At 42.2% G+C, this 21,597-nt stretch overlaps 1 long non-coding RNA gene across 1 annotated transcript in view; it reads right to left on the bottom strand.

Annotated features, from left to right (window-relative positions):
- The window catches only part of LOC142300891 (uncharacterized), a 444,271-nt gene that overhangs the window by 16,148 nt on the left and 406,526 nt on the right, over positions 1-21,597 (bottom strand). The window contains exon 3 of the long non-coding RNA XR_012752680.1: positions 6,701-6,858. This is a non-coding gene — a long non-coding RNA (uncharacterized LOC142300891). The remainder of the gene's footprint in view (positions 1-6,700; positions 6,859-21,597) is intronic.

A 21,597-nucleotide genomic window follows, 5' to 3' on the forward strand; every position in this document is an offset into this window, starting at 1 on the left:
GAGGCTGTCCATAAGCTCCACATCAGCCTTGCTCTGATTAGCCTCCACAATGACAGGTGTGGGGAGGCTGTTCACAAGTCTCACATCAACTTCTCCCTGGTCCTTTCCCGAAATAACTGGTGTGGGGACGGTGTCCATAAGCTCCACATCAGCCTTGCTCTGGTCAGACTCCACAATGACAGGTATGAGGAGGCTGTTCACAATCTCCACCTCGACCTCTCCCTGGTCGGTCCTTAGGTCCACCTGCACACATGCCAGAGGGACGTCTGAGCGCTGGCCCTCAGCCAGGGAGACGGACAATTGGGAATCCGGTAAAGGGTCTTCCGGAGAAACAGCAACTGGGCTTACCAGAGTGATGGAAGATCCAATGTCTCGAAGTCCGTGAGCCTGTATATCACTGACCTTGACCATCTGGATGTGGGGATGGAGGTTGGCTGGTGTACGGTGTCCGGCCTGCCGTAGGGTGTGGACTGGATAAACCACTTCCTCAGCTATTGGTGTTTCTTGGGAGCAGCATTCCCCAGGTCTCGTTGGTTCATCTCGGCACATGTTGACTGGTTGGAGTGGCAGACGGGCTCCAAGCATGCGGCCTCGGTTTTGGAGACAATCCTTATCTATATGTCCATTGCGCCCACATGTATAACAGCGCCATAGATTGGGAGAGTCACAGGCCCTGTCTGTAGTCCTTTGTTTTGGCGCAGCTTCTGCTGGGTAGCGGGACCATCCTTCTCGACCGGCTGGTGTTAGCAGTACTGCAGCTGGAATCCCATAAACATATTCCAGAACATAAGCCCTCTCTTCTCTTGAGGATCTAGGCCCCAATGCATCCAACAACGCTGTGGCTTGGGCCATCTTGGACAAAGTTGATTCCCGATTGTCACTAGTTCCATGATGTGGCACATAGTCTAAATCATCTGGGTCAATATCGGCGGGATCCTCATCGTCCTCTGCATCATTCTGGGCATCCCAACGGACTAATTTCCGGATCAAGTCCGACCGAGTCTCAGCGCTCCAGCAGACAATCTCTCGCCTCCGGCAAAGATCCTGCAGCATCCATTAACTGCAGCGATCGTAACTCCTCTCTTGTCCTTGTCCCATGGCTGAGCTGGTGGGGTTGGACATGGCAGCGTCCGAAACCTGAATGCCTCCCCTATGGCCTGCTGGGTATGCTTATGTGCCTCCCTGGTTGTTGAGCCCTGGACGGTGTCCGAAAACACCAGTCCACTGCAGCTCCCCTGGGTAAACCAGGCTGAGTAGTATCCCACTGCTGCCACCAATTGTGGAGACACGGGGCTCAGTGGGCGCTCTCGTCCACTAAAACCCGCCGCCTTTAGAAAGACAGCGTGGCTCAGGGCTCATCCCAACTGAACGCCGGCCTCCCTAACCGTGGGCGTAACACTACTCAGACAACACAGGGTGAGGGAACCACAATAATTAGACTTTATTGGATCCCCAAACAATTAACAGCACATAACACATAACCAGCAAAACACACAAATGTAACAGGCAACAGAGTCTCACCCTTCCGCTGGCTCACCAGGGATTTAGAATGTCCATGCCTCACAGGTTCCAAGCTGTCTGAGGTCTGCAAAGTCTGTAACACGTGACTGAACTGTCCCAACCTGCGTGTCCTCCTTAGGTAGTCCTGGTTTGATGTTACAATCCTGGCAGCCGGAGTCGAAATCCCTAGGCTGTGGATATGGTCTCCAACCGGATCCGGAGTCCCTAGATTGAAGCCATAAGATGTCCTGATCCTCCAGTCAGCTCCAAAGAGCTTAGACTGAATCCATCAACCATCAACAACCCCTGGTGGCTTAAAGAAATCCTTTTTATAGCCACAACCTTCCACTTGGATACACTGCGTCCTCATCGATTGGTTGGACAAGATTGCTTCTCCCATTGGAGGAATTTCAAGCTGCATGGACAATGTTCATTTAAATTATGTGCATAGAAAGACTGAGGGTGTACATGTAAACTGGGAGTCACCGCCTAGACAATGGCTACTAAGGTAATTACATTATCAATACACCACTACAATACAATGGTTACTGGAAATGTCTGGAGAACAATACGTCTAGCTTTCAGTGGCCAACACAATTACATTGAGTCAACAAGAGTCTTGTAAAAACAATGAGGGACTTCTCCCCCATCTATAGACAATCTATCATGCTGTCTGGCTGGATTTTAAGAAACTTTAACCCATGAGAGTCCATGTCGTCACAGTAGTTTTTTCTTTTGTTTGCATGATGTTAATGTTTTGGGTTTTTTGGTTTTTTTTTCGCCATATAAGAGCTTCGCTGTGCTTTAATGTAGGGTTTACACAGTAAAAAGGCTGCAGAATGTGTTATGATCCACACGGATGGGAGGTTTAGCAAATTACATCTTCATTCATTCATATAAGATATAACAAGAAGCCTTGACTATTAGCTGAATAGAAATCATAATAATCTAATTTATTATCCCCTTTTACCGACAATGACAGTCAAACTTTTAGACAAAAGTTGTAGGACCAAAATCCATATACACTAGGATTAGAAAATGTTTTTGTAGACTTCAAGGGAATCTGTCGGCAGGATATCAACCCCTTCCCCCATCAAGACAAGACTATTTATATGCACATTTAAGCCTGCTTTTCTCGGGACGACCGATTGTGCGATATCACAATCGATCATACGCGCCCCCATCATTTTTGCGTGACGGGAAAATCGCTGCCCATGGCGTACAAACTCGTTTAACCCCAGTCACACGTACTTACCTTCTGGATGACCTCGCTGTGGGCGACGAACGTCCACTTCCTGAAGTGGAAGGCACGTTCGGCGTCACAGCGACGTCACACAGCCACCGGCCAGTAGAAGCGGAGGGTCGGAGATGACCAGGACGTAAACATCCCGCCCACCTCCTTCCTTCAGCATAGACGGCGGGTGCCGCGGGACAGAGGTAAGCTGCTGTTCATCGTTCCCGGGGTGTCACACGGAGCGGCATGTGCTACCCCGGGAACGATGAGCAACCGGCGCCATTTTAATTAAACGAGATTATGAAACCGAGCGACGAGTACACGACTCACGATTTGTGAATAATACTGTGTCGCTCGGAGGTGTCACACAGCCCGACATCGCAAGCGATGCCGGATGTGCATCACAAAAACCGTGACCCCGACGATCTATCGCACGATAGATCGTCTCGTGTAAAGCACCCTTTAGGTCTTTGAAAGACATATCTACTAATATCTTGACTAGTCCCTTCCTCCATTACTTAGAAATCAGCAAGTGATTTTATATGCAAATGATGCTGAAGGAGTTATGTACATCTGAAGCCTCTGTCACTCCAGCTCTGTTCATGATGTTAATGTTTGTTGTTTTCCTAGCTAATAGTTTGTTTGAATCCAGATATTCTACCTGCTTTAAATGTAAATGTCTGATTGAATATGAGTGATGTTTATTTTAGGATTGAGTGCAACTGTGTTCTTTAGGTGTAGCGGTTGGTGTTCACTATATTCAGATATCCCCTACATAATGGAAGTGTTACATAAATTTGTATTTGTGTATTTTGCCAAGCTCTGGGAACATCCTATTGTGCATAATTCAGCTTTCCTAAAAATGTGTGTGTGAAATAACATATCGTAAGAATATATGACTGTGAGCCCACTGGGAAAAGTGACCAATGTGACTACATTTTCCCATCAGTGATGTAAAATATGTTACTGTCAGCCCAAATGCTATTAGTCAATTATAAATCTAGATATAAATTACCATTATGGAAAACTGGAAATTATTTAGGCACTTTGGGGATTTGTGGACAATTAGAATCTAGGAATAAGCTCAAGTGATTGTGGAGGAGGAGAGAAAAATTAGAATAAGATATTAGAGAGGCAGTTAACTTACTTTTAGGAGAGGTAAATTACATACTTTCCCAGGACGCCTTGCCATAAAACCTCCATACTTTCTTGTTAGGTCTTTGATAGAAGAAATAATATCTAAGGCGAAAATAGGTAAAAACAGAAGCCAAGCCATACGGGAATATTGGATGCTTTTCATTTTCAAAGTTAAAATTAGAATGTGTGAAATAAAAAAAAAGATTTAATTTGAAATAGATTCATTCAATATTTGTTGTATAAAAAGCTAAAATCCAATGAAACATTTTTTTCAAAACTGTCCGGAGAAAAGGGACCATTATAAAATAAAGAAGCATTATTTAAAACTCAGCTTCTGTACTGCTCAAGCAACACCAAAACAGTGGATTGCATCGGGACTGGAAATTATGACTTTCAGGTTCTTCAGAACACTGAGGCCAATAATTGACTGTAGTGTCAGTTGAATGATGGACGGGATATCAACCCATTAAAGTTGATGCATGTCATTTCATACACCTCAAGAATAAGGGAACTATATGGTTGAGGCATCATTGTTTGGCCTTTTTTAAAAGTGGGGTGGAAAAAATAACTTCAATTTTTGTTTCAATTCAGGTCTTTTTATCACGATTGTCTCCCTGCATGTTGAGACCAGTGACAGAATTTGGTCTGGAACCTCTCATCTAGCTCACTTCATTTAAATGGTTTCATTTCTCTTGGCACTCAAGTAGTTAAGTGCCAGTTTTGCTGTTGCAGCTTTTCTAAAGCAGGTCCTTGCTGAGTGATCAGCTGCACTTACTAAGTAGTCATGCCCTTCAGCTTTAAATAGTAGTGTATCCCAGCATTCCCTGTTGAAGATACAAAGTCATGTGTCCTGGCCGACTTTGAGGTAGGTTCTGCATGTCAAGTTTCTGTGCTCAGGCTATACCCTTTTGGTTGTTAATTTTCCCTCTGTTTGTCTTTACATCTCTAGTGTATTGTTAGTGCAGCAGTGAGGTCTAGTGAACCCCACCTGCCCCTCACTAGTCAGGGTTACTATAGGGTCTGCCGAGGGTCTCAGGTTCCTGTTCGGCGACAGTTGTATAGGAACTGTATAGGGACTGGTTAGGAGAGTAGGTATAGTTGCAGGTGAGGTTAGGAGGTGCCCACCTACCCCTCTCACTAGTTCTAGGGGCTCCCATTGTTTTTGTGTCCCCTTTGCCCCCTTTTTGTGTGCTTTTGTTGTGAATCAGATGTATGTAGGTATGAACGCACCTCGCCTTGCTTGCTACATCCAGTGAGCGTGACATTTTTCAAGTCCATCTTTTAGTTTTTTTTTGTGAAATTTGTTACAGAGTTTGTATGGTTTTTTTATCACTTTTTGTTAAACTAGGTCCCCAAAAAAGGCTTATTGCAAGTTTTCCCCAAGTTGTTTTTTTTTTTTTTTATTAAAATACATAATTCCAATATAACACCACCACAAGGATAATTAAACATTACATGGTCGATTTTGAACTCAATGGCATGATTAGTTCTCCAGGAAAAAAAATAGTCTTTCTAGAAATTAAATATATGATTTAAGAATTTTACCATATATTAACCCTTTACCTAGAAGTTTAAATTTACCTTTCACAGATGGCAAATATTATTAACGTCTGCTATAAATATGTAATTATTACACTTAATAAGACCTTTAAATTTATGATTGCCTTTAACTTATCAGTGGTGCAAATCATTCTTTTTATGACCAATCATCTTCTTCAGTTTTAAAATTTTCTGAAAATTAACTTACTTTTATAGAGGAATCACTGAATGGAAAATAAAATCCTGGAGAGGTTTTTTTTTGTTAAGTAATAATTAGAAACAATTTGTCAAGTAGAATAAAAAGCCTTGGAGACCGAAAAATGACTGTTATGTCTTTATATAGCAGTGACAGGCGAAGCAGATCAGTATACGGAATTATTCATTCCCAGGGAATATCTGCCCCTTGAAGCTTCCAATCTAATATATAATGCCTAGGGCACATCCAGACTTGTGACCAGCCTATAATCACTGGAGGGATGACCAGCTTCTTTATGCCTCAGGCATTCGGAGAGTTGGCTAGGTCCTATGTCACAAGAGGAATGACCAGGTTTATTCTGACCTCTTACACATACTGTATATAAACTGTTCCATGCCCAGTCATTGAAGATGTTTCATTAAATGATGGAAAACTAAACCATTTCCTCTGCTGGGACAATGTGTTCCCAGTCTTAGCCATTTTATGGCTCACTTTGACGCTAACATTTCAATAATAGAAGATGTCCCACTCTTAGGTTTCATGTATTTTCCATATACCTGGTTCCATTTATTTTCCATATACTTTAAAGAATAAATAATTTCTAAGAATTAGACATAAATCCTTTTAAAACGTACTCTGGCACTTTTTACTTCATTCTATGACTCAGCCGTTCAGTCGTAACTTACCTTACAAGTAGACCATTTGCAATGTAGAGAGAGAAAAAATACAGAACAAATAAATAAATAAAGTAGCTGAAAATAAAATATTTTTGCTCTTAAGATATACTTGTACTCTCAAATTATCAGGATTTTTATCAATATTTTTTCATTATGTTTTAGAAAACATAAAAAAATGGTTAATTGCTACAAGACATGGAGATTCTTTAAATAAGAAAAAAAATAAACACCTGCATAAGGCCAAAATGTTTACAGAGTGGTCACAAAAATCAAAAGTACCTCCAAATAATAGAAGGATATGCCCAATAAAAGTAAAAGTTCATTTTTAATTCATCAAAAGTCTTTCTACAAAAGACAAAAGGCGCAGATGGTATCTTATCCTGGTGGGACCAGTTTATATAACAAGGAAGCACTCACCTAGGGTAGTTGTGAGGGTCACAACTAAGATATGTGCAGAAATGATTACCATGATGGCCGCTGCAGACCCTTGAGGATGAATCAGCATATGTCGAGTAGAAGGAAAGGGTGAACCCATGCTGCCATGTAGCAATGAGGAGATCACTCTAGGGAAATATCTTCATGATTATATTTTTCAACGCATTTTTTAATTCATGGAGAGACATAAATAAAAACATTTGATAAGAGAGTGTAAAACAAAAAGATTCTTCCACCCTGATTTGACCCAAATCATAACAAATCAACAATGCCCAAAGCTATTTTGCTGCACCATAACTTGTACACATAGGGACAAGTGTCAAAACACCTGATAGAACAAATATTGAATAATATATTAATAAGTATATATACAAAACAAGTGGCTCAAATGGTGATAAGGAGTAGGGGATCAAAAAAGCCTGAGTGGAGACAGACCAACTCCAATGCATGTTTTGTGTTGTGGAAAAAAGCTAGTGAAAAACATGTGTTGGGGTTGTCCTGTCTCCATGTCTATCTGCTAACGACCAGTCCTCCCAAAGTTGGCAACTTATACAGCTCCCCCTATTCCAAATTATAAAATTTTCCATGATTGACCTGTTCCATAACTTCATAAATAACTGTCATATTTATTTTTATTTCATAAATCAATAGTACACATGAAAATAAGCAATTATGAAATATATCTTATCTGAAAGGTTTGCATCATCTGCCAAAATTGATCAGTCGTTATCAAAATTCTTAATTCTACAGTAAAATCTATATTCAATGAAGGCTTTATCCAGTTACTGAGATGGAAGTTGTTACTGTTGTGATTCTCTGTTTAGCTTCTCTATTCTGCAACATTTGTAAAACTGTAGAATGAATGTCTTAGGCATGGGTCCAAAAGCTCTACCAAGGTCCTCCAACCTAAAACCAAATATAGTAGTAGCAATAAATCCAGCTCATCATTATCGGTTCCCACTTTTTGTTCAGAGCCCAGACAAGGGCCTTGCCACGGCCCAATTATTGAATGAGTAAAATAAGAAGGGACAGCTCAAATTAACAATTTCTTCTTCACTTCTTATAAATTCAAGTACACGGGACATCAAACACCAGAAAACCGTTACAGTAGCGTATGCATATGCGTACGTATGTCTAATGATTCATATGCTACTGTAGCGATTTTCTTGTGAGTGTTTGATGTCCTGTGTACTTAAATTTATCAAAAAATAAAGAAGAAATTGTTTATTTGAGCTGAACCTTCCTATGTTACAAAAAACAAATGATTTCACATGCAAGCACATCGAAAGATGACTACTGTGCATTCAATCTAGACATAATAAAGATTAGAACAAAATAAAATGGTTTATTTTGGGGGGGGGGTGTTGCTGATGTAGCTTAATTGTGCATGATTACAATGCAGTGTGCTTTCTTCACTATCTAAAAATCTTCATTTTTTTCTAACTAGATAGACTTAAAGACTAGATTTGAGTCGATATACATTTTGATTTTACACTTGTAAAGCCGTGAGAACCTTGGATATTTACTGTTTGATTACGAATTGCTGGTGTTTGGGTTTTTTCCCTATTCATTATAAAATGCAAAATTAACTATCATTATCAAATTAATTATTATTATTTTTATTATATTTTTATTAAATAATATCAACTATGTAAGATGCTACTTAAACTCAACTATAATGACATGCAGAGCACAACAGCATCAACATTATTTTAGACATACTAAGCAGAGAACGGCTGTAGACAAGGTTATGCCTCATCTAGATTAAGGATTGTTACAAGAAAAATGCAATCCCATAAATAATGAGGATGTTGACCATTTTGCTTGACAGTCTCACTTCATCAAAGGCAAATTAACATATTTAAGGTCATTGAAAGGAAACTATTAGAAACATAAATGTTTTTGCTTCCTCTTTTACAGTACTGTTCATATGGCTCTATGCATCACTTTGGTGTTAATTAGTTAAGAATAATGGGTCTTCCTTTACATTCACATTACAAAGCCTACCTATGGTGTACTGCTCTTGATAAGACATATTTCAAATAGAAATGAATGTAAAGGTTACAGAGTGAGCATTCTCGGAACTAATGCTGAATTTGAAACATTTACTCATTAGAATGAAATGGGAAGGATTTGTCATTGGAGAAGACATGTTTTGCATTCAAGTTTACATAATCACATAGAATATATTTCATATCTGAGGGACAGACAGCCAAGTTCAAAAAATGGGCTTCAATGACATCTGGATTGCTAACGAGAGTTATGCAAAACCATTCATTTTTGTTGATGTTTCTAGAAATACTATTCCTAGGTTACACCCAGTTTATATTCAGACCTGAGAAAAATTGAGACATTTAAAGACCTTGGTAACAACTGAATTACCAATACATGCATTCTTTTGGTTTTGTACACAGATCATATCTTCTTCGTTCCAAACAACATATATTTTTATAGTATATTAGAATTACATGAAACAAGTGAAAATGGTGATACCTTCTTTCTGTTATTATCATACAATGACCTAGGTCCACCAAGTTCAACCTTTTTTCAAAAATTATACATTTTTTGTCACAAAATTTTTACACCCCAAAATCTTATGTCTACTGAGAAAATCATTCAGCCCTTTTTTAAAAGCTGTTATAATGGCATTACTACTGTCACACTGTACTCTAAGATGTCCTATAGCAGTACAGCACAGTAATGTGGTACAGAGAAGATTCCTGAAACTACCTGAGAAGGTAGTTAGCAGGTAAATCACTAGAGGGCGGTAGAGTGGAGAAAACATATGAGCAGAGTATTCCCTTGCAGAGGTAATACTAGTCAAGCCCACCAGATGGCAGTAGAATTGTCAGAACATCGAATCACAGCACGAGATCTTGTAAATACACAGGGGCAAAGTATAAACGTAGTCAGGTGGAAGCAAGCAGTCGGTAGCTGGGAAATCAGAACTCAGAATCAGGGAGAAATGGGAAAAGGACAGGAACGGAATTAAGGTAAGCAGACGAGGAACGAACAGGGAGACAGCAGGAGAGACACTAGCAGGACAGGAACAGAGAACAGAGGTCAACAACAGGTCAGGTGAAGATGGAAGGCAGGGCAGACATAAAGGTCACTAACAAGCAGAAGACAGCAGAGCCAGAAATATCACTGGCATAGTTCCAGAGAAGCAGTGCCCTAATATAGTGGCCTGATCTCCAGAACGAGGCAGGAATGATTAACTCCTAATGTGACCTGTATCAGAGATGTGAAACTAAAAAAAAAGGCTCAGCTGCAGCTGAGCCAGGAGTAAATCATGACAACTACCTCTTGCAGTGGGGCATTCCACAGTCTAATTGTTCTAAAAATAAAGAACTCTTTTCTATTTAGTTGCCAGGATCACCTTTTATACCACCCATAATGAGTTCCCCCTGGTCCCTAGTATGGTATTTGGAAAGAAAAATATGATATGTACCAGTCACACTTGTATTTATACATATAAATGATATCTCCTCTGAGATGTCTTTTTACTAAGCTAAACAAGTCCAACTTTTCGAACAGCTAATCATATGGGAGCCCTTTCATACTTTGTAATAATCTAGTTGTCCGCCTTTGAACTGAATTTAATTTTGGAATATCTTATTAAAATTGTGATGAAATATTGCTGTCTGTCAATGACGGAGTTCAATTCCCTCACCATCCATGGATGAATGCCATGTGGCCTGAGAGATTTGTCAGTGTTTAATTTGCTCAGATGTAACACTTTTTCATGTGTTAAACTAGTGATATCAGAATATCAGATGGTTAACATTGATTTTTGCCTTGTTGAATGATCCCTGGAGCAGTCAGTTCATCGGTGAACATGGATGAAAAGTGCAAGTTTAATATCTCATCCTTTTCTTTGTCCTTTATCATTCTCTTATTATCATCTTTTAAGGGGCCAATATCATCCATTGTTTTTTGGGGGCATTGATGTATATTTAACAATTTTTCGGATTTATTTTAATGTTGCTGACGATAGGTGTTTAAGTAGCTATCTTTGCTACTCTGATAATGCTTTTATAATTACTATTTGGATCTTTATACTTCTGAAATGCTATTTCTGTATTCCCGGCCTTCATATTGAACACTTTTTTGTTTTTGTCTTGTCTATCTTTGTGTTATCTTATTTATCCATAGTGGCTCCTTTTTATTCCTGCACATTTTATTACCAGAGTGTATACGTTTTCTACAGGACTCTAGCAGTATATCCTTAAACATTCCCCATGTATATTTGGTATCCCCAGTTACCATGACATGTTCCAATTCTACACAATTAAGCTCTACCCTTAATTTGTTGAAATCGACTTTCCTAAATGTCCAGGTTTTTGCAGTTTACCTTTGAAATGTTTTATTGATAAGTACATTGAAACTTATCTGGTCGTTGCATCTCAAAAGCTCCCACCCTAAATCCTCATTGACCCTTACTGTCTTCACTGACTGTGTCTACTCTGAATATTTCCTTATTTGAACAACTACCTTCCCTCCACTTGATACTAGTTTTAAACCTCCTCCATCCATCTGAACCTTTTTTAGCCTTCAATACAGCTGCAATCTCCCCATTGAGGTGCAGCCCATCTCTACTGTAGAGTCAGTAGCCAACAGAGAAGTCGTACCAGTTCTCCATGAACCCAAATCCTTTCTTCCTGCACCAATTTCTAAGGCATTTATTTATTTTTCTAAGCTCCCGCTGTCTTTCTAGTGACACTCACGGCACCGACAGTATTTCTGAAAACACCACCTTGGAGGTCCTGGACTTCAACTTCTCTCTTAGTTCCCTGTAATCATTTTAAGGCCTTCTTCCTCCCTCTTACTTTTTTATTAGTATCAATGTGCACCATGACAGCTGGGTTTTCTCCAGCCTCACTCAGCAATCTGTCTATCTGATCTGCAATATGCTGAATCTGAGCCTCCTGCAGACAGCACTGTTTGGCATTGGTGATCTTGGCAGCAGATAACCCTATATGTCCAACTAATTATAATTATAGAGCCCCTTACCCCTGCTAAAATATGAACGTTAACTCAGTGTCAGCTGGTCAGGTGATCAGGTGAGTGAGTTGAGGGTAGAATGGTCAGCAAGTGGAAATAAATATCAGAGTGACTGGGACTACTAAAGGCAGCATCTGGGTTTTGGTCGCTGCTCTGTGTATTGAGAGCCGTAGCTGTAACCATGCCCCTCACACTGTCTAACAGCCTCCTCTACCGCTGACTGACTGTAAGTCAATGCAGGAGGCACAATTACAGCAATTACACAATACACAGAGCATTGCATAAACACATACTGATGCCTCCCCGTGACTGAAGCCGATTTTTCTGGGAAGATTAAAGTGGACTTCCCCCTGGCAGTGAGGTTCAATGTGAAGAAGCTGGGCAATTTTCAAAATCTATTAAGGTGAGTATAGCCAGAATTGTAATTTTTTAACAAACTACAGCTAAGGCAGAACATTTTCTGGAAGGGAACAATCACCTGAAGCACTAGTACTGGTAACAGAATAGATTTTATACATGCTCCTTTTCTTAATATTACCATTTTTGTGAATTTATTTAACAGAAGCTAAGCCCCTAACATTGCAGCTAATTAGCTTAATGCAACCCACCATATGATTAGCCAAAAAATTCTAGCCTTCACAGAGCTCCTTATTAGGCCAAATGAGATTGTCAACCGGCCCACCCACCCCCTACCCCCCAATATACACACACCCCAAACAATAAACACACATCGTTGCCACCAGTCCCCTTTGCAGCAGAGATGGAGGGCATATTTTTGCCTTGGCTATTCCGCCAGATACGTTGTCCATCTTTTGACATTTTTTCTCTTCTACCATGGACAGGGCCCAATCAACCATCAATAAAACCAGAACCAGGGCCTCTAGAAGGGGGTTGAACCCCGCCTGTTTGTCTTGCACGGTATCCGGCTGTCCATCTGATCTGTACTGCAGTCCTGCCATATTTTCGCAATACCCCTTTTAAGTAAGGGGAAAGAAAAAAAACCCCAAAAAACTCATGATTATGCATTGCGAGTCCAGTGTAAGTTAGAAAGTCCCTTTCCAGAGCCAGGATTCAATTTCCTCCCATCCTCGGTGTTTGCAGACCCTTTTCCTCTGGAGTCCATTAAATTTAGATTTAAACTGCTGGTGTAAAAAAAAAGGGAGGGGAAAAGAAATTCAAACAGGAACTCTTCCCCAGCAACCTCAACATAAGATTTTTCCTTTACACCACTGTAGAAGATGGGAGGTAGGGTGTCCCCAAAAGTCAGTCTCCAGCTTCCCCATCACAGCCTTCTCGCCGCAGACGTTGTTCGTTTCCATACAGCCGTCTTAATGCTTCTTTAAGATCCAGGAAAAAGTGCACTGTCGCTCCCACCACCACTCTAAGCTTTGCCGGGTACATCATGGAATATACCAGTTTTAGCTGTCTCAGCCTTCTCTTGATGTCAATAAACTTAGCTCTTTGCGTTCGCACTTTTATGGAGTAGTCCAGAAAAATGGATATCTTGGAGCCATTAATGGTCAGGTCCGATTGTCCTCTGGCATGCTTAAGGATATTATCCCTGTCCCTGTAGTGCATTATTTTGGCCAGGACAGGTCATGGCGAGTGTCCAGGAGACAGGTGGCGGGTGGGAACCCTATGGGTTCTTCCCACCACATACAGAGGAGGGAGATGCTCAGATCCAATTTTACTTTTTAGCCATTGTTCAAAGAATTCAGTTGGAGATGAACCTTCCACTTTCTCTGGGATGCCAATTAATCACAGGATATTACATCTCGATCTATTTTCCAGGTCGTCCATTTTTGCCAGGAGTACTGCTATTTGCTGTGCTACACGCTGTCCATCCCTGTCAGATCCTGCCATGCGGTCCTCCATGATACTGACTCTTTGCTCAACTTCTCCTGTTCTTTCCTTCACTTAATGAAGCTTGTGCCGCATGGTAGTCATATCTTCTTTTAGGCTCCCTAACTGCTGGGTCACCTAAATAATAGACGTTCTGACTGCATTACTGCTTTAAGGATGTCTCTCAATGTGGGCTCTTCAAGGATACTCTGTGTGTCTATCAGCTCCCATGGCTGTGCTGCCTGGGATCTGGGATCTGTTCCTCCTGTGTAGGCTTGGGCTCCAGCAGCTCCCTCACTGCTATCACCCTTCCCTCCTTCTTCACTCAGCGCCATGCTGCCTCCATGCCCCGGATTCACCTCCAGCTTGCCTCCTCCCACCTCCCCGTAATGGCCACCGCTCTCCTGCCTGGCAAAGCGTTCTAACCATCTTGTAGCCTGCCTCCGGATCTCCTCTGAGTCTGCATCGCCATTTCTCCTCTGCTTCATGCTACCCATTGCGCCATCTTGATTCTGCTGCTCCACATCTTCCTCCGGCTTTTTCGCCCCCCTCTATGTCATATCTGCAGCGGTAAGCACAGTAAGCAGGTCAGGGGGGTCTGTGCCTTCTTGGTTGGTTGCACGGGTTTCTTCCCTAGGGATTTTCTAGATGCTTGGAGCTATAGGATCTGTGTCCACTCACATACCGCGCTAGGCCACACCCCCAACAGGGAGATGTATTTATTGAGTGGAGGGGGTGTTAATGACTGAATAACTTTATTTGCGGATGCTCCTGCAGACAATCACGGTGCAGCAAACATCCACAAGGTTCTGAAACAAGGGCTTGTGTCATTGGCTGCCTAAGTCACATCTCTTTCTGCATAAAAAATGAGGACATGCGGCGTGGGTGCCATTTTGTGAATGTTAAATATTAAGGAAGGTGCTGCTGCCGCTAGTGCTGCTTAGCTAGGTGTTTAATGATAGGTAGTTGAGATAGATAGGAGAGCACTAGTGTAGAATAGGGATGTGCAATGTAGGGAAAGGTGTTTGCCACAAATCAGCATTTAATGATAAAAATAGGCATTGCCACTTGTGAGAGCCTGCTAAAGAATTGCCAGTAAACAATATAAATAGATATTGCTACTTATTACTGCTTACTCCAAATTAAGCAGTGAAATACATTTATAGGTATTGTTAGTTAGTAGTGCCTGCTCTAAATTTGCTAGGGAACTAGCTGAATAGGTCTTGGCACTTTTTTTTACTGTGCTAAAATGCGGACTACTGGGCATACCCAACCACAGACAGATAAATCAATCACGTTTGCTGCTTCTTACTCCTCCTGCGTCACCATCAAACTATTCTCATGCAGAACCTCCACTTGTTTATCCACTACAGTCAGGGAGAGTGAGAGCCCATCGGCTGTTATGGAAGTGACCATGAATTTTTTTTTGACCCATGTGAGACACTGAGGCCACATCCTGTATGTTGCATGGAGAATACCTCACTGCTGTGCAAAGACTATGGAGAAATGGGGGGAGGCAATTGATGCCACTGTCCTGTTGTCTGCACAAAATGTTTATAAAGCTCAAGCTTCCAAGATGGGTCTCCAAAATGTGTCTTGCCTGTACTGGCAGGGTCGTGGGAGCAAAAGGCCTAATCTTGTCACTCATACACCTCTTGATTTTTAAAATTGAAATGCCAGGCCCCATCCTGTGTGTTGCGTGGACCATACCTCACTGCTGTGCAAAAACAGTATAGGGAAATGGGGAGGGGACAATTGATGCCACTGTCCTGCTGTCTGCCTGAACTGCTTTTAAATAAAAAGAGTCCAAGAGGTGTCTCCAAGTTGTGTCGTGCCTGTATTGGTAGGGGTATGGGAGCAAGTGGCTTAATCCTGTCACTCATCCACCTCTTGATTTTTAAAATAGAAATGCCAGGGCACATCCTGTGTGTTGCATGGACCATACATCCCTGCTGTGCAAAGACACTATGGGGAAATGGTGTGTGTGAGGCAATAGATGTCACTGTCCTGCTGTCTGCCCAAAATACTTTTCAATATCAAGACCCCAAGATGGGTCCCCAAGCTGTGTCTTGCCTGTACTGGCATGGATGTGGAAACAAGTGGCCTGTCACTCATCCACCTCTTGATTTTTAAAATGGAAATGCTAGGTCACATCCTGTGTGTTGCATGGACTATACCTCCCTTCTGTGCAAAAACACTATGGCAAAATGGGGGAGGGGGCAATTGATGGCAATTTCCTGCTGTTTACCTGAAAAGTTTTTTAATATCAAGACACCAAGATGGGTCTTCAAGTTGTGTAGGGGGGCATCAGCCCTACATCTGTCTCTCATCCACCTCAATATTTCTTATTTCAATAGTCTAGGAAGCTAAAGGCTATGTCAAAACAGTGGGACTGCACTGTAAAATGTATTTTTGCTGTATTTGAAGCTTTTCAACCCCCCAAAGGTGTTTTCTATGCCTTAGGTTTGGTCTCCAATTTAATCCAGTGGGGCTCCAATAAGTTTGGCATTTCAGTTCGGCGAACAGTTTGGGGAAGATAGTATTTGTTCATTAAGGCTTGGCTAACCAAACTTTGAAAGGTTCACTCATGTCTATTTTCGGGACAGATACTTAGCAGCACGGGTGAGCGGCTTCAAGTCTAAAAAAACAAAACAGTGTGTGTACAGCATGCCTTGCTGGGTGAATATTTCTGAAAGCTCATACTGCTTTGCATCAAGCAGCTTTGCGTAGCAGTCCAACACTGCAGCATACAGGAAGTGTAATCTGTTAGTTGCCACAGTACTACCAAACCTAAAAATGGAAAGAGTCTTATTCCATATTTCAAAGCTGTTGTTTTCAGACAGAGCTGCCTGATTTGAACAATATTTTTTGGGGAAAAAAATGCTTTAATTTCCTCATCTAGACACTGAGCAGCATGAGTGAGCCGCTTCAAGTCTAAATGGCTGAGAATGGCAGTAGCAAGTCTAGCTGGTGGACAGCCAGCTAGATCACAAATAAAACTACAATTTTAACTGGAAGAGCTGTACTATAAGCATCAGAGCAGAGTTGATCGAACCCACCAAAATCCGGGACCGGCGGAAAACTGTTGGATTGAAAAACAAATCTGCATCCACTCCGGATTCCGGTGCCCATATAAGTCTATGGGGACCAGAATCCAGAGATTAAAAATGTTTGTGGAAGGGATTGGGATGTAGAAGCACGCACAGTGTACTCACCCGAGGCTGTAACATGGCAGCAAACTCTTTCCCGGTCACACTTTTTCCTTCTGGAGCCGACAATTCAATATTCATTGTTTGGCCTGCCCAATGTCATGTGTAATTGGTTGCAGTTAGATGCACCCCCACCCTGAGTGGCAGTGTGTCAGCTGACTGCAACCAATCACAGGTGGCAGGACAGCCTGTGGGTGGGGAAAGCAGTGCAAGTGTCTGCGGGTCAGTATGGTGAACGTGCATGTGTTTCATAAACACACGCACGTTCCTGTCAGAAGTGTGCTGTGGCTTTTTTATTGTTATTTGTAACTATGTAAAAAAAAAAAAAAAAAAATGACATGTGGTCTCCCCTAATTTTCATCCCCAGCCAAGATAAAGCCGGATGGGGGCTGGTATTCTCAGCCCGCAGACGCCCGGTATTGCCGCACTTATTAGATGGGGCAATCCCAGTACTTTACCGACTCTTCTCAATTGCTCTGGTGCGGTGGCAATCAGGATAATAAGGGGTTAATAGCAGCACACAGCTGCTACTAAACCCTAGGTTAGTGATAGCACAGGCATCTATGAGATACCTGCATCACACTAACCTGTACATGAAAGTAAATAAACACAGACAAAGAGAAAAATCATTTATTTGGAATAAAGTACAAAACACACACCCTCCTTCACCTGTTTATTAGTCCCCAACACCTTGCAGGTCCAGTGTAATCCACACAAGGTCCCACGCTGCTTCAGCTCTGCTACATAACACAGCCAGCGGCCATAGAGCATGACTACTGGCTGTGGATATTATGACTGAGCTGCGATGACTGCACGGCAGGCAGATACTTTCACACTGGGGGCATGTCTGTCTGGAACCAATCACAGACGAGAGGACAGCCGGTGGGTGGGGAAAACACAGAAAGCTGTGTGTATAAGATGCACAGTACAGGAAGTGAATGCGTGACCCGGAAGCAGTGTGCCGCCATGACATCGAGTCTCGTAAATATGAAACGCTGTTTTTTTTCTGTTTCTTTATTTTTCAATTATTTTCCCCAGTGACGAATCCTTGATCCGGGTCCGGCACCTGGGCATCTTTGAAACCGCTCGGATCTGGCCTTTTACAGTTCGGATCCGCTCAGCCCTAATCAGGAGCTGAAAATTGGGCTCTGTAGAGGGAACTTGGAAAACATGCTCTCTCAGGGCCTTTTTTAAAAAATATTGTTCTGTGAGGGTACCCATCCAATCTTAGCTGTGATGGTGAAATATGAAAGCAGAGATGGAAACAGTTTTAGTGTATGACCTAACACCACCGAGGATTGGTACACATTTTTCCATCCATGTTTCCTCCTACTACTAGTCTGCTTCATCAACCACCTCCTCCTCATCTGGTCAGCGTAATACCTGTATGACCAACCTCAACTCAGCACAGCCACGGATAAATAACAGCAAGCTGTTCTGAGACTCAGCTTTTTGGGGTTGAAATTCCCCACCAAGCAGGAATTGTGGATGGACTCTGTGATGGTGGGATATGGGGGGAGGTGTATCTTGCTGTACAGATTCCTATTTTAGCCTGGTTCACTGTCCATCATTTGTACTGCTTCTGTGTACATTTCTATTGTTTCTAAGTAATAGTGCAAGGTTATAGCCTCTTGAGGCGCTTTCGTCCTCGTGTGTGGGAGGAGGTGGGTCTAGAGTCCACCTACTGTAAAATTTTTGCTTACCTGGGGCATAGGCAGTCTGTTTGAGAACTTGAAGGAAGAAGGATTGATCCTCTAGGAGAAGCGGGGACTTCTCAGAGAGATGGGGACATTTATGCTACTACTGGACAATTTTACCCTCTGTTTTGTGGATTATGTTATGGACCATTTGCTTTGCTTGGAATAAATGCTCTTTGGATTGTACCGCCATCTCTCACTCTGCTGATTGTGTGATATGGGAGAAGAACCCCGTTACAACTGGTAGCAGCGGTGGGATCAACAGAGCGCAGCCTAATGGAGATCCACCAACAGAGTGAGTGCAAAAACTGGACCCCATACAGTCTAAAGGAGAGAGACAAAGATCTGGGCCTGAGCTACCAGGGACTGAGTAAAGAAGCCTTACTTGATCTACTTATGGGTGAGAGCCAGTCCACCTCCTCCCAGATGTCTGACGGACAAACACTGGGGACGGGAATCCCTGCCCCAAAAAGCCAGTGGGTGGTGTGGTTCGAAGAAGAGATGGCAGCTTTTGGCCCTGATGTACCTCAGGAATATAAGGAGCAGGCTGCTCGACAATCACAGAGAGGAGATCTAATGGGTGTGGACAACCTGCAATCCAGTTGTCCCGCAAGGATTCTGAGGGACCTCCGTGCACCTCTATCTCATCAGGTGCATTTTGTGCATTCCATTCCGCCTGAGGAAGAGTTACCACCATCTCTACCGGAGTGTACCATTGACCCCTGCACCATAGATGCCCCTGTTGAAGTGTATGGCCTCCGGCCTTTGTCACCAGTTTCTCCTACTGCCTTCTTCAGAAAGCACAGTGGAAGGAGTATGACGCGGATCAGATGTTATCAATGTGGGCGACCTGGGCACTTGCAAAACACTTGCCCCGTTGGTCGATTGAGGAATGACCTTGCACCAAATCGACCTGTTCATTCTCTACAGCCGAACACAATGGGGGAAGAGTTCTCACCCTTTCAAGTTGACTTGCCTAATGATTCAGACACTCATGGTCAGCCACTAGGGGTTTATGGGGTGCAAGCCACAGCCCCGAGTTCCTCTTACCATCAAAGCAAGCACTTACAGGAGGTTGCGCTGGATGGACAGAGAGTCATTGGATTTTGTGATTCTGGGGCATTTCTCACAATAGCTGATTCCCGGGTGGTTCGGCCAGAGGCAATACATCGTGGACCAGGGATTGTTATTGAATTGGCTAGAGGACAAAAAAGGAATATCACAAAGGTGACTGTGAATCTGGACTTTGGCTTTGGAGTCAAGTAATGTGTGGTTAGGGTGATGAGCGGCCTGCCTGCAGATATTCTCCTAGGAAATGATGTGGGAGATCTACAATGCCGATTTGTGGGCGCAGGAAACACAGTTTGAGTGAGGGAGGACCAAAAGGGAAGCTTGTCCTTTCAACCCTATTGCTGTACAAGGGACTACCTACAGCTTCTCCATCCAATACAAGCGTGTAAGCCAACACCAGACTGCTAATGGACTGTCCCAGCAAGAAGGACCATAGACTATCCACAGCTGAGCAACATGGACTTAAGTGAGATGGCCAGATGTCTGTGTAGACCTCATGGCATACTCACTTATTCAGAAGCAGGGAGAGGTTGGGATGGTGGGACATGGGGGAGGTGTATTTTGCTGTACAGATTCCTATTTTAGCCTGGTTCACTGTCCATTATTTGTACTGCTTCTGTGTACATTTCTATTGTTTCTAAATAATCATCCCCTATATTGCAAGGTTATAGCCTCTTGAGGCGCTTCCGTCCTTGAGTGTGGGAGGAGGTGGGGCATAGGCAGTCTGTTTGAGAACTTGAAGGAAGGATTGATCCTCTGGGAGAAGCTGGGACTTCTCAGAGAGATGTGGACATTTATGCTACTACTGGACAATTTTACCTTCTGTTTTGTGGATTATGTTATGGACCATTTGCTTTGCTTGGAATAAATGCTCTTTGGATTGTACCACCATCTCTCGCTCTGTTGATTGTGTGATATGGGAGATGGACCCCATGACAGACTCCGTATGAGCTGTTTTAAAATTGTTGCTCTGTGGGTCAACTTTGCTTATCTTGACTGTGTGGGTGAACCGGGAGTACAGACTACATAGGGGGAATTTGTTAAACTTTTTGCTCTGTGGGGAAAGTCTAACATTCTTGACTGTGTCGGGGAACTGAAAATACAGGTCCTGTAAAGGCTCTTTTTTAAGTTGTTGATCTGTGGAGAATCTCTTACATTTATCTCTGTGGGGTCCCTGTTAACGTTTTCAGTTTCTTCTTTTACTTGCTATGTAACCAAAATTCATATGGTGACAGAAACCCTTTAAGTCATTTACCTATCCACATTTGTTTGCAGGGATATTGGCATGATCTTACCCCCATTTAGGTTCATTTTGCAGCCCCTTAGCCCTTACTACAACCATTTTACAGCCCTGAACTTGGGCTCCCCACTGACTTGTACGAGGTTCATTGTTTGAGGTCACGTTCGCTTGCCAAAATATACAGTATATATATTTTTTTAAGGGGGGAGTCTATGCTGGTTTGGTGACCTCTAATTTCATTGGGTTCATTCATCACTACCCTTCACCTTTTGCGATACCACCAGTTTTGAAGCCATCAGTTCAGAAAATACTTTTCATGGCTTCATTATTCCAGAGTACAGAGTCCCAGTGGTCTTCAAATTATTAAAAATGGGCCCTGGCAAATTGTAGGTGGGATGTTTTTGTGCATGGGCTTTAAGAAATTCCTTCAAGTAGGGATTCACTGGTGTAGCATTGGAGGCTGCAGGATTTTGATCTTTTAAAATGAATCATATCTGATGGAACTTGTATGTCTTTATGTGTACACATCGAAATTCATCAAAGGAAGCTTAACTTTCTCTTCAAATCCTAAATTATTCAAAGAGGTCAATTAAATTACACGTTAATGGGCCTAGTCTATGGCAGACAAAAGGGAATCAGACAGTGAGCTCCACTGGAATAAAAACTGATATAATTGAATACATTCTCTTTGGAAAATATGCAGAAAATGTTGAATTTTATACATCATAGATAAATAGGTTATTCATAAAATATGCTGGACTTAAACAATTTAGTAGTTTCATTGATTTACATTATTGATCTTGTATTAGGAAAAAT

This window comes from Anomaloglossus baeobatrachus, chromosome 1, assembly GCF_048569485.1.
Source record: "Anomaloglossus baeobatrachus isolate aAnoBae1 chromosome 1, aAnoBae1.hap1, whole genome shotgun sequence".
Taxonomy (NCBI): Eukaryota; Metazoa; Chordata; class Amphibia; order Anura; family Aromobatidae; genus Anomaloglossus; species Anomaloglossus baeobatrachus.